General features: G+C 36.4%; 2 pseudogenes; both read right to left on the reverse strand.

Moving 5' to 3' along the window:
• Positions 1-2,843: 2,843 nt before the first annotated feature.
• On the reverse strand, positions 2,844-4,897 carry LOC141514212 (F-box only protein 38-like; annotated as a pseudogene).
• A 39-nt stretch (positions 4,898-4,936) lies between these two features.
• LOC141514267 (F-box only protein 38 pseudogene) lies at positions 4,937-11,481 on the reverse strand (annotated as a pseudogene).
• Between the last annotated feature and the right edge of the window lie 833 nt (positions 11,482-12,314).

Consider the following 12,314-nt stretch of genomic DNA (forward strand, 5'->3'; position numbering starts at 1 on the left):
TAAACTTTACATTCTCTCAATGACCTAGTACAGAGAGCTCTGCAGACAGACTAATTATTTGCTGAATTAAATTGCATTAAACTCATTGTAACCCATTATAATTTCAAGTAATTATTTGTAGTCTTGATTTTGGGATGCCTCAGATTTGTCTCTTATTTTTCTCATGGTACATCACAATATTTTCAAAGTAGTCTCTGAACAAAAATATCTTCCTATTATCAATTTAAGATTAAAAAATGTTCTTGTGGAAAAGGGGAGAAAGTAGAATAAGTTAAATCTAACTACAGTAGGATGCTGCAGCTCTGCAGAAGTTGTGAATCTCTGCTAAGAAGGAGAAAACAGAATGATCACATGTTGAAATTCTAAGGTTCCTTTTAAATTGGGCCTTTTTCTTAAGTCATGTCACAAAGAGAAGAGATGATTTGTAAACAGTTTCTCCTCCTTTGTGTTTTGTAGGAAGCTAAGTGGTCTAGGCTTGTTATCTAGCTATTAGATAGCTAGCTAATTATCCACAGGGTTAATTAGGCTTGCTCTTAAAGAAGAGAAGGATGCCAAATCTTTCATTACATGTTTAATTAAATTTTGCATTATTCTTCAACAGGTCTGAATTAATTATTATATAGGATCTTTTTTTTCTTGCTCTAGAATTTTATTCATGTAATTTCATTGGTGTGGATACTTTCTTTATTGATAGAGATGGGGCCATTCATCTGAAATTTAGCTTACTCTTCTCTCCATTCACTTTATCATCTTGTTCAGGCCCTCATTACCTGTCACTTGTACTATTCAAATAATCTCTTAATTGGTCTTCCTGCCTCAAGTCTATCTCGATATCAATCCATCTTCCACCCAGCTGCCAAATGATTTCTTAAAATGAGGATCAAACCAGGTTACTCTCTACTAAAACAGAAAAAATCAAAACAAATCTCTAATAGTTCTAACTTACCTCTAAAATCAAGTATAAATTTCTCTGTTATTTAAAACTTTTCACAGTGTGGTCCTTAATGGTCCAATTTACCTTTCCTGTTCAACTTTATTATTACATATTACATTACTTTTATTCTCAGACATTATGGTCCTGGCCTTCTTACTGTTCTTCAAGCAATGCCCTTTATCTTCTCTTTTCATATGTTTATACTGATTGTCCCTATTCCTAGTCATCCTCACTACTTCTTAGATTCAACACTCAAGGAGCATTTCTGAATCTTTTCTTCCCACTCTTCTCACCCCCAATCCCAGTAATAGTAGTCTACCTCTAAATTAGCTTGTATCTTATTTTTTTCAAATATGTACATATTTTCTTCTTCATCTAGATTATAAGTTTCTTGACGCTAGGGACTGTTTCATTTTTGTCCTTATATTTCCAGAGTCTTGTAAAATGCTGGGAAGACAGTAGATACATAAGAAATACTTGTTGCTTGGTTGATTAATAATAACGAGCATTTATATGGCTCCATCTAGCTTTGTGAAATGCTTTATAAATATTTTCTCATTTGATCCTTACAACAAGTTTGAGAGTTAGGTGCTATTATTATCTTCATTTAACCAATGAGGACACTGAGGCAAATAGAGGATAAGTGATTTGTTCAAGGTTTTTCAACTTGTCAGTGTCTGAGATCATATGCTCCTGATTCTAAGTTCAAGGTTTTGTTCACTGCACCACCTAACTACTACATTTCAAATGATTCTTGCACAAACATGATTGACTCCTAGTTGAAGAACAGCCTTTAAGATTTTGTTTTTCTCTACTAAATCAAATACTTTTTCATAATTAACAAATAATGACGAGTCATTTTTGCTCTCTGTAGCTCTCATTTTTTGACTATAGCAAATTTTCTAAAAGTCATGACAGACATTTAAGTTTAGTTGGCATCATTAAGATTTTCTTCATCATTTTCTTAATTCTAAACAATCAACAAGTGATTAAAGTATGTCTGAGGTGTAAATCCCCCTATTGAAAATTTAACAGTTGACTCTCACAAACTGGTTTGAACTGGCTTCCCCTGGCTGGGGAAGAGGGTACAAATAGAATAGAAGGAAAAAAATGATGAAATAAAAATTTAATTGTCATTCTTTCTTGCCACCCCCACCCACAGAGTCTAAACTTTGGTTCTTTTCCAGGAAAGATGCTTTGCCTGCCATGATGAAGGAAATCCATCACAATATTTTATGAGAAAAAAATCAACCAGTGTTATTTTTTTTCAGATTTTCAAACTAAGGAACTTTCAGCCCATAAACCTGTTTCATTTATTTGATTTTTAAGAAATTGCACTTTAAAAATTAGATAATACTGTCTCATATGGAAAATCTTATTCCACTATCTCTGATCAGGATTTCTTTTGGAATGTTATTCAGATTTTTTAAAAAATGCATCTGAGACACACAAACAGCTCAACAGACTTACTTAAACAAACTTAGGAAGAAAAGGCACAGATTTTTTTCTGAATGTAGCAATTGATATCTTGGCTTGGCAAATGAAATTTTGGAACTAAGAACTTAGAAATTTAAAGAATCAAGAAAAAATTGTATGAACTCTTCTGCATTCATTAATATGGATTTTTAAATTAAATTGTACAGATGATAAAAAGTATGAGCTTCAAGGAACTTCCCCCCTCTCCAACCATATTTCCATTATGTACAAATCTTCGTATATACTGTTAATGTTCTTATATATTTACTATATACTCAAAATAAATTAAACTGCAATCTCCAACCCCTTTGGAAGTTTTGACTCTGAGACACTGCAGTACACTAAGGCAGCCCGACATATTTTTTAGTTTTCTGCAGAAGGAATAGCTGGGAAATGGGAATAACCAGTGACTGGTAGTACACACTCAACCCCTTCACATGTAGTAATTATCTACTTGCTCTCCATTGACATCACAATACTGTCTGTAAAAGGTAACCATTCACTGAAAAACTTCTATCTTCATCTGATGCAACTTTGAAATTTCTTCCCCTATTGTTGCCATACAGATGTTGGGAGACAGCTATCTTTTCCTCTAGAGAGCATAAATGGTGGTTCTTTCATTATCCTCAAAGTTATGTCTTCAACTATATGAATAACTATTAGACTCTACTGTCCATAGTGACCTCTGCCATAGGAAACCTGTAATCATGGAATATGGGATTCCATCCTCAACACTTAGAATATTAATCTCACTTCCCCAATGAGAACTTTGTATAATTTTTCAGGATTCCTTCATTTTGTGCGCCTTCAGGAAAGAACTCATCAGTTTTTGACTGATGTTTTCTATTGTATCCATACAACTGAGAATTTAAACTTTGCCCCACATATTGGAGGGTTACTAAATTTGTGAATGATACAGATGTGATAGGAAGGAGAATATCTTGACCTATTGCATTGGGCAACAAAGTATATAATTTGATTTCTCTTTGGAGGCATACTTAATATTTTATCTAGTACCAGATTTATGTTCAGTTTTTGGCACTGAGCAATCAAATTGGTTTTTCAACTTACAAGTGCTTCAGAATTTGTCATCTTATAGCATGAATCAATATTATCTTAGGACATCCTTTTTGTATTACACCTATGATTTCACACTTGATCATTGTGATTCCAACAAGATTTTTATATTTCAAGAAAAAACTGCACATGATCATCTTTGATAACAAGTTAGCTGGTGCTCGTGGATGTATCAATTGTAGTTTTCCACTTCATTGCTTGACATGGCTTTGGTTTGTTGCCCTTTTACTCAGATACCAGTGGTACATGGGAATGTTTACTTCTGGCTCTCATTAGATGTCTTTAAGGGTAGTCTTTTTTATACTCCATTTCAAAACTCTCATATTGGAAACTTCCACTCCTATTATCCCCTGTGACTTCATAGACATTCCCATTAGTCTTCTTGTCATTGTCTGTGTTTGGAAATCCAGCAGATGGGAGAGTCCTAAAAGAAAATTCTGATCCTTTGCCACTGGGACCTTTTACAACACAGGCTCTACTGGTTGAAGAACATTTACTAATTTTGAGGCAGCTGGGTAATGTAATAGATAGAGCACCAGCCCTGGAGTCAGGAGGACCTGAGTGCAAATCCAGCCTCAGACACTTAATAATTGTGTGACTTTGGGCACTTAACCCTATTGCCTTAAATAAATAAAATTTTAAAAAAAGAATATTTTCTAGTTTTGCTATATGGTTCCTGAAATCCATTGCAGGAGTACCTGAGGAAACTGAGCTTTTTCTATAAATGACACTTGAACCCTCAGGCTTACAATCACCAACAGATACATAGTTGGGATGGTTCTAGTGCTGTGGTTTTAGGCTCACCAAAATTTCTAGTCACAGTCCTTACAAAGTCAGAACTTTGAGAAGTAGCGCTGCATAAGGGGAGTTTCCCTTAGGACCTGGACTATTATCACAACTGGAATAAATATATTTGCTTTTCTTCTACTTGAGCATTTAACTGGCTGCTCTCACATGTACTTTGATCTGCTCACTTGTGACCTGGAAGCTTTTCTCATAGCTATTTTCCTTGATAGAGATAATTTCAAATGACCCATTTGTTGGGAGGAATTGCATCACTTTTTCACTCCCTGGGAGTTGGCTATATTCTGCTGGCTTTCCAATTTTGTCTTCTTTATCAGATTAGTTCTGATAATTGTTCTTAGTAATATAGGTTCAAGGAACTCCCATACTCTTCCTTATCTTTGCTCTATGATTCAAGATGGATGATTAGTGTTGTTTTTGTAGCATCCTCCTTTTTTTTTCCTATCAACTTCTGTGAGTTGATGGGTTGAGGGGTTTCCCACATCTTTCATGGGAAAAACAGCTTGGCTGTGAATTGGGCCTTCATTTCTACTCTATCTTCCTCAAAACTTCTTTCATTTCATTCTGCCTCAACCACAATTCAATGAGCTGACCGGAAATTTCAAGTTTTACTGAATAATACCTTACCAAAGTAACAAGCCCTATCTATCTTGAATGGTCTGTAATCCAAATTTTTGGGTTATGCAAATGAAGGCAATTATAAATGAGTAGGTATTGATATAGGAAAAACTTCATTGATATCCTTCATCCTGTCTTCTGTCAGAATTTTCCACAATATTAACAAAATTGAACTTCACCAAATTGGCACCAGTCATTTTGCACTGTTATAAAAACTCTCAGCTTGAGAGTTTCAAACTGAGGGAATTCCAATTCTGCCATCTTTAGTGCAGAAAAGATACCATTTTTGATTAGAGAAGGTTACAACTTCATGTAACCTTTCAAGCAATAGTGATGATGAAGTAGCCAAGACTTGTCAAGAACAGCTCCCAAACAATAGTGTACAGATTTCAAAAACAACCTGATCATCAATTGTATTCAACTGCATGTTGGATGAGACCCCTAAGGAAAGGAATTTAAGCCAATTCTAATTGTTCCAGGTTTCAGACAGAAGCTAATCCTATTACCAAGGGTACATACTTCAAAGATTTTGTAGATCCAATACTATTCCTTATGACAAAAGTGTATATACTCCTGCAAAGGAAATCTTTAAAAGACTGAGGAGTGGTGAATCTAACCCACTTCAAATACAGCTGCTTAAGCATTGGGATAGAATTTCAGGAACATTCACCCCCCCACCCCCACCCCCAGCTAGATGCAAGATTTGATTTTTGGTTCCTATGGGAATTTTCAATTTGTTTTCAGAAGGGATGGGAAAAGCTCCATTATGATTACGAAACTTCCCTAAAATATGATCTTGAGACTTATAAATCCAGATGACTTCTACTAACTCCAAATGTGAAGTCTCTATGCCCAGTAAGTTTGAGCAAATCTACAAGGCTTCTAGCATATTAGGAATGCTATATGTCTCATTGCTATGGTTCATTACTTCTCATGGTGAATGACATGGAGCTGTTCAAGGTCTGGTATAATCTTGAGTGTTAGAAAACTGGAATCAGTAAAGACAATTGGCATGTATTCCCACAAGTGACCTGCACAAGGAGCTACAATATTTCCTATTCTCAGATACAGGGTCATAGACTCCTTCAGCTTCTGGGAGAGGAAGTCCATACATGATTTCCTACAGAAGGAGATACCTAAAGATATGGAAAAGTACTACATATGAGAGCTGATTTATAAGCCAGAATAATGAAGGTCACTTAATGATATGTAAGTTTTATCATAAATGTAATTAGCTGCTTAATTAAGTTTCCTGAAACTCCATTATAGCTAAATAATAGGCCAAATTTTTTTCTTACTTATTTTAGGATGCTGCCTTATAAACTAGGGAGACTTACAAAACAATTTCCTCAAAATATATCTACTTTTATTGCCTTGAATTCTGCCTGCTTTGATGCAGGCAGAAATTGAACCCCCCACCCCCACCCCATTTAGAGCCCAGCCTGTTTATGCAGCCTTTTTTAAATGCTTTCAAAAATGGAAAAAAAATTCCCTGAGAACCATTAATCAAAGTTGTGTCATGCCTAGCTACAGAACTGTAAGAAGTGGGCTCATGGTTGTTATGAGCTGCTCCATTTTGATGATTTTTCTATTGGTACACAGCTCAGTTCTTAAGAACACATTAAAATCTCTTGTGATTTTGATTGAAAACATTTTTTTCCCAGTTAGGTTGACTATATTTGGCATACACTTCTCCAGATGGAATAAGATAAACAGAAAGTTATTTCATTTGATAATTTTACTTGATAAATTTTACCTTTTCTTATTCTAGGCAAGGCAATTACCATAAGGTAATTTGTTTGCTTCATGGTAATTTGTTTTTACTTATGGTAATTTGTTTTTATTTCATGCTCACATGTGGCCTTATGGTAATTCATTTTCACTTCATGGAAGAAATATGACTTTATGAATTCCATTGTGGAATCCCTAAAGCCACATTTTTTTTTAAGGTTTTTGCAAGGCAATGGGATTAAGTGACTTGCCTGAGGCCACACAGCTAGGTAATTATTAAGTGTCTGAGGCCAGATTTGAACTCAGGTACTCCTGACTCCAGGACTGGTACTTTATCCACTGTGCCACCTGACCATCCCCTAAAGCCATATATCTTACATGTTGATTTCTGTATATGGATTAAGTGTTTGAGGCTGAATTTGAACTCAGGTCTTCCTGATTCCAGGACTGGTGTTCTATCCACTGTGCCACTCAGCTGCCCCTAGGATGTAACTTTTCTTTTTATGTTTTTGTAAGGCAAATGGGGTTAAGTGGCTTGCCCAAGGCCACACAGCTGTCTGAGGTGGGATTTGAATTTAGGTGCTCCTGACTCCAGGGCTGGTGCTCTATCCACTGAGCCACCGAGCCGCCCCTAGGATGTAACTTTTTTTCTTTTTAGGATGTAACTTTTAAAGATTTTTTTTCCCCCTTCTGTTTCTAAAAATAAAATATTTAGAAATCACTTAGATACTTAAAACTTAGTCACCTAGAGCAATGACTCTTTTCTTTCTTTCTTTTTGTTTTTTTTTGGCAAGGCAATGGGGTTAAGTGGCTTGCCCAAGGCCACACGGCTAGGTAATTATTAAGTGTCTGAGGCCAGATTTGAACTCAGGTACTCCTGACTCCAAGGCCAGTGCTCTATCCACTGCGCCATCTAGCTGCCCCCTCTTTTCTTTTCTTTTTTTTTTTTAGTGAACATGTATTTATTTTCTATCTCTCCCAACTATCCTCCATTTAAAATTAAAAAAGAAAAAACCTTGTAATAAATATGCATTATCTAGCAAAATAAATTCCTGGGTTGTTCATTTCCAAAATGGACATGTCATTCTGTATTCTTTTTATTAGGAGATGAATAGCATAGCTCCTTATCAGCACTATGGAATACTGGTTGGTCACTTAGAATTCTTAAGTATTTCAAAGTTGCTTGCATTTATAATGTTTTTTCATTTTGTTTAATTTATTTTTCTTTAATTTATTTACACATTACTAAAATATTCTTGTTTAAGAGTAAAAATAATACCCCCTCTCCCACAAAAATATAAAGCCTCTTGAGAAATAAAGTAAAAGAAAGAGAGAAAAATGTATTTCAGTCTGTGTTCTGATAGCATCAGTTCTGTCTTGGGTGGATCACTTTCTTTATCACAAGTCTTTAATCATAAGAAGTTACTTCCATATTTTTCCACAGTTGTTGTTGCTGATTTTAATTCCCTCCATCAGTTCCTCCCCACTACTATCTGTTATATTTTATCTCTCCTTTCACTTTGTCCCTCTTCAAAAATGTGCTGTGGGGCAGTTGAGTGGCCCAGCAGACAGAGGCACTGGTCCTGGGGCCAAGAGACCCCAAGCCCGTATCCCACCCCAGAGACCCAGCAACCACTAGGCCCTGTGGTCCCAGACAGATCACCTAATCCCAGCACCTTGCAAAAAGTAAAAAAAGAAAATGTGTTATATCTTAGTATCCTCTCCTATGATCTACCCTCTTATCACCCACATCCCCCCTCCCCTCCCCCTCTTCTTTTTCTTCTAGAAGTCTACACCCTTATTGAGTATGTATTCTGCTTCTTCTCTGAGCCATTTCTGATGAGAATAAAGGCTCCCTCATTCCTCCTCACCTTCCTCCTTTCCATACCATTGCAAAAGCTACATAATATCTTTTATATGAAATATCTTAGCCTATTCTGCCTCTTCTTTCTTTTACTCCCAGTACATTTCTCTTTCACCCATTGACACCATTTTTACAATATATTGTATCTTCAAATTCAGCTCTCTCCTGTGCCTCATCTATATATGCTCCTTCTACCTGCTCTATTAAATGAGAAAGTTCATATGAGTAATATCAGTATCATCTTTCATGCAGGAATACACACATTTCATCATCATTAACTCCTTCATAATTTACCCTTCTCATCCACTCTCTCTATGCTTCACTTGAGTCCTGTACTTGAAGATCAAACTTTCTGTTCACCTCTGGCTGTTTCAACAGAAACATTTGAAATTTCCCTGGTTCATTGAAAGTCCATCTTTTCCCCTGGATGAGGACGTTCAGTTTTGCTGGGTAGTTGATTCTCAGTTGCATTCCAAGCTCTTTTGCCTTCCAGAATATTATATTCCAAGCCCCATGAGCCCTTAATGTAGTTGCTGCTGCTAAGTCCTGTGTGATCCTGACTGCAGCTCCACAATAATTGAATTGTGTCCTGGCTGCTTGTAATATTTTTCTCTTTGACTTGGGAGTTCTGGAACTTGGTTATAATATTCCTGGGGGTTATTTTTTTTTTTTGAATCTCTTTCCAGGGGAGATTGGTGGATTCTCTCAGTTTCTATTTTGCCCTCTGCTTCTAGGATATCAGGGCAATTTTTCTGTAGAAATTCTTTAAAAATGAGGTCAAGGCTCTTTTCCTGATCATGACTTTCAGAGAGCCCAATAATTTTTAAATTTTCTTTCCTAAATCTGTTTTTCCAGATCAGTTGTTTTTTTAATGAGATGTTTCACATTTTCTTCTAATTTTTCATTCTTTTGGTGTTGAATTATTGTGTCTTGATTTCTTGCAAAATCATCAGTTTCCTTTAGCTCCATTTTATATCTGAAGGATTTGTTTTTCTCAGAGCTTTCTCTTCCTCTTTTCCATCTGGCCAATTCTGCTTTTTTAAAGCATTCTTCTCCTCAATAACTTTTTGAACTGTTTTATCCATTTGACCTAAACTGGTTTTTAAAATGTTATTTTCTTCAGCATTTTTTTGTCTCTCCTTGACTAAACTGCTGACTTTATTTTCATGTTTTTCCTGCATCTCTCTCAGTTCTTTTCCCATTTTTTTCTTCTGTCTCAGTTGATTTTCAGAATCTTTTTTGAGCTTTGTCATAACCTGAGCCCAACTTCTATATTTCTTGGAGTCTTTAAATGCAGAAGCTTGGACTTTCTCATCTTCTGATTGTGTGGTTTGGTCTTCCATGGGACCAAAGTAATTGTCTGTGGTCAGGTACCTTTTTTTCTGTTTACTCATTTCCCCAGCCTGTGCCTGGTTTTGGGGTGCTTCCTGAGCTTCTGAGTATTATTGGGATACCCCCTCACCCCCCATAAGGACCTCAGTATGTGAGGCTCTGACTTTTCTCTTGGTCTATTGAATGACCACAAGTGCACCCCTCTGCCCTGGGGCTGTGTGTGGGGGTGTCCCTTCTCTATGGGAGGCCTAGACTGTGACCAGGGTCTGAATATGGTCAAAGCCCCAGAGTCCTGTTCCAGGGGCAGAGGACAGACCTCGGCAGTCTCCTTCCACTCCTTTTCCTTCCGTGGGTTGAGTACTCAGGGCATAGCTGGCTGGATGCTTCTGCTGGGCAGCTCCATGGGCCTGCTTCTGTTTCCCGGGATCTGGGCTGTGATGAGTGCCATGGCTGTGCTGAAGGCCTGGGCTTCACATTCGCTCTGGCAGAGGTCTCCCTGCTGATCTTTCAAGTTGTGCTTGGTGCTTCCTGAGGTGCAGGTCAGGAAACTGCTTCTGCTGTTAGGACCCAAAGCTCCCAGGAGCCCTGGGGCTGTTCCTGGAAGACTGAAGCTCTTTCACTCTGGCTTGGTGCCATCCAACCCCATGGAACAGAGTCTTCCCATTATTTTCCAGGTTACCTTGGGCTGCAGAATTGCCTCACTGGATCTTTCTATGGGTTCTGACTCTCAATAATTTAGTTAGAGACATAATTTTAAGGTTTTTGAAATATTTTGGAGAGAACACCTGAGAGAGGTTGTACTCCTGCCAACATCTTGGCTCTGCCCCCCCATTTATGGTTTGTTTTTTTTTTTTTTTTTAGTTTTTGCAAGGTAAATAGGGTTAAATGGCTTGCCCAAGGCCACACAGCTAGGTAATTATTAAGTGTCTGAGGCTGGATTTGAACTCAGGTACTCCTGATTCCAGGGCTGGTGCTCTATCCACTGTACCACCTAGCTGCCCCCATTGATAATGTTTTTTAAAAATATTTGTATAAATTGTTCTTTTCTTCTTGCTCATTTCATTCTGCATCAGTTAATTAACCTACTCCTTTCATCTTTTCTTATGGCATAATAGTAGTCCATTATATTCAACCATTCCTTAACTGATAGGCATTCTGGTAGTTTCCAAGTCTTTACAATCACTAAAACTAAAGAAGTCTGAGTCCTAGACATATTCATTGTCAGAGAGTTTATTTCAAAAGGACTGAAAATCCATATATTTACCAAGTATTGGCACTTTATATGCTGAATGCATATAGGTCATACATAAGACATGTTTAAAAAATGACAAAGATGATGCTGACATTCATAAATATAAATTCATTTAAAACATTACTAAATTCTTAGTATTTTTATCATTTTATTATTTATTTGTTTGTTTATTATTTGTTTATTATTATCTTTATTATTTTATTTTATTTTTGTCTTATATTTTCCAATCAGTGGATCCTAATAGTATAATTATTGCCCTGTGAGGGTCAAGAGAGCAAGAACTCCTCCAACTTGACCTTCAGCATCTAACTGGTCTAGAATATTCTCCCTATTCCTCTTAATCTATCCAAAGCTTACCTGTCTTTCAAAGTCTTGCTTAGGTCCCTCTTCCATGAATCTTTTCCCTGTTATTTCCCATTTCTGAATTCATCTCATTTAGTGTACATACCACCCATTTAACAATTAACCTTCCATTATTTTTCCTCTATAGCATCCCTATATTTTGTATGAGAAAAAACCAAGTATATTTTATAAGATCAAGATTAGGTAAATTTGGTTGATAAGACACCTCAGTCTTTAGTTGTAGAGGTGAGAGATCAATTGAATTTAAAGGAAGCATTATGACTTCCCAAAGTGATTTCCTTACACCAGACCTGTGAAACAGAAGTCAATCCCTATTTTATACAGAAGAAAAAAACTAAGGCTCAGGGAAATTAAAGCTGAACTCAGGGTTTAATTGACCAGAAACAGGATATTTTATGATAGAAAAGCATGATTTAAGAGAAATTGAAATTACTTTGCTTGGATTAGTATTTATTGTGTCCCCTTGTTAAATGATAATGCTTTGATATGGAAGAATGTTTTCTTTGGGAAGATTAAAATTGAGTTGTTGCATTCATTTAAAATTCTCTTAAATCACTTCTGTCTTATAAAATTGGTCTGTCTTCTGCTAACAAATATCTTATCTAGCATCTTTATTGACCAAATAGAAGTTCATTTTTTTAATTTCAGTTTTGTTCAGTGGACCTGATATCTTGGTCTACTGGACTGATGAAAGAATTCTGATTTTTGGTACCAGATGTATCATAGCTTAGGTTTGTTTCCTACAGGTGTTCTCCCAGCTGGGAAGTATGGAACCTTGCCACAGTTTTGAGATGATGATTTGGTATGGAAATGTGAGAGTGTTAAAAATAATTCTACATGTTAACAGTGAGCTGTGTCCCTGG

The sequence above is a fragment of the Macrotis lagotis genome, chromosome 1 (genome assembly GCF_037893015.1).
Source record: "Macrotis lagotis isolate mMagLag1 chromosome 1, bilby.v1.9.chrom.fasta, whole genome shotgun sequence".
NCBI lineage: Eukaryota > Metazoa > Chordata > Mammalia > Peramelemorphia > Peramelidae > Macrotis > Macrotis lagotis.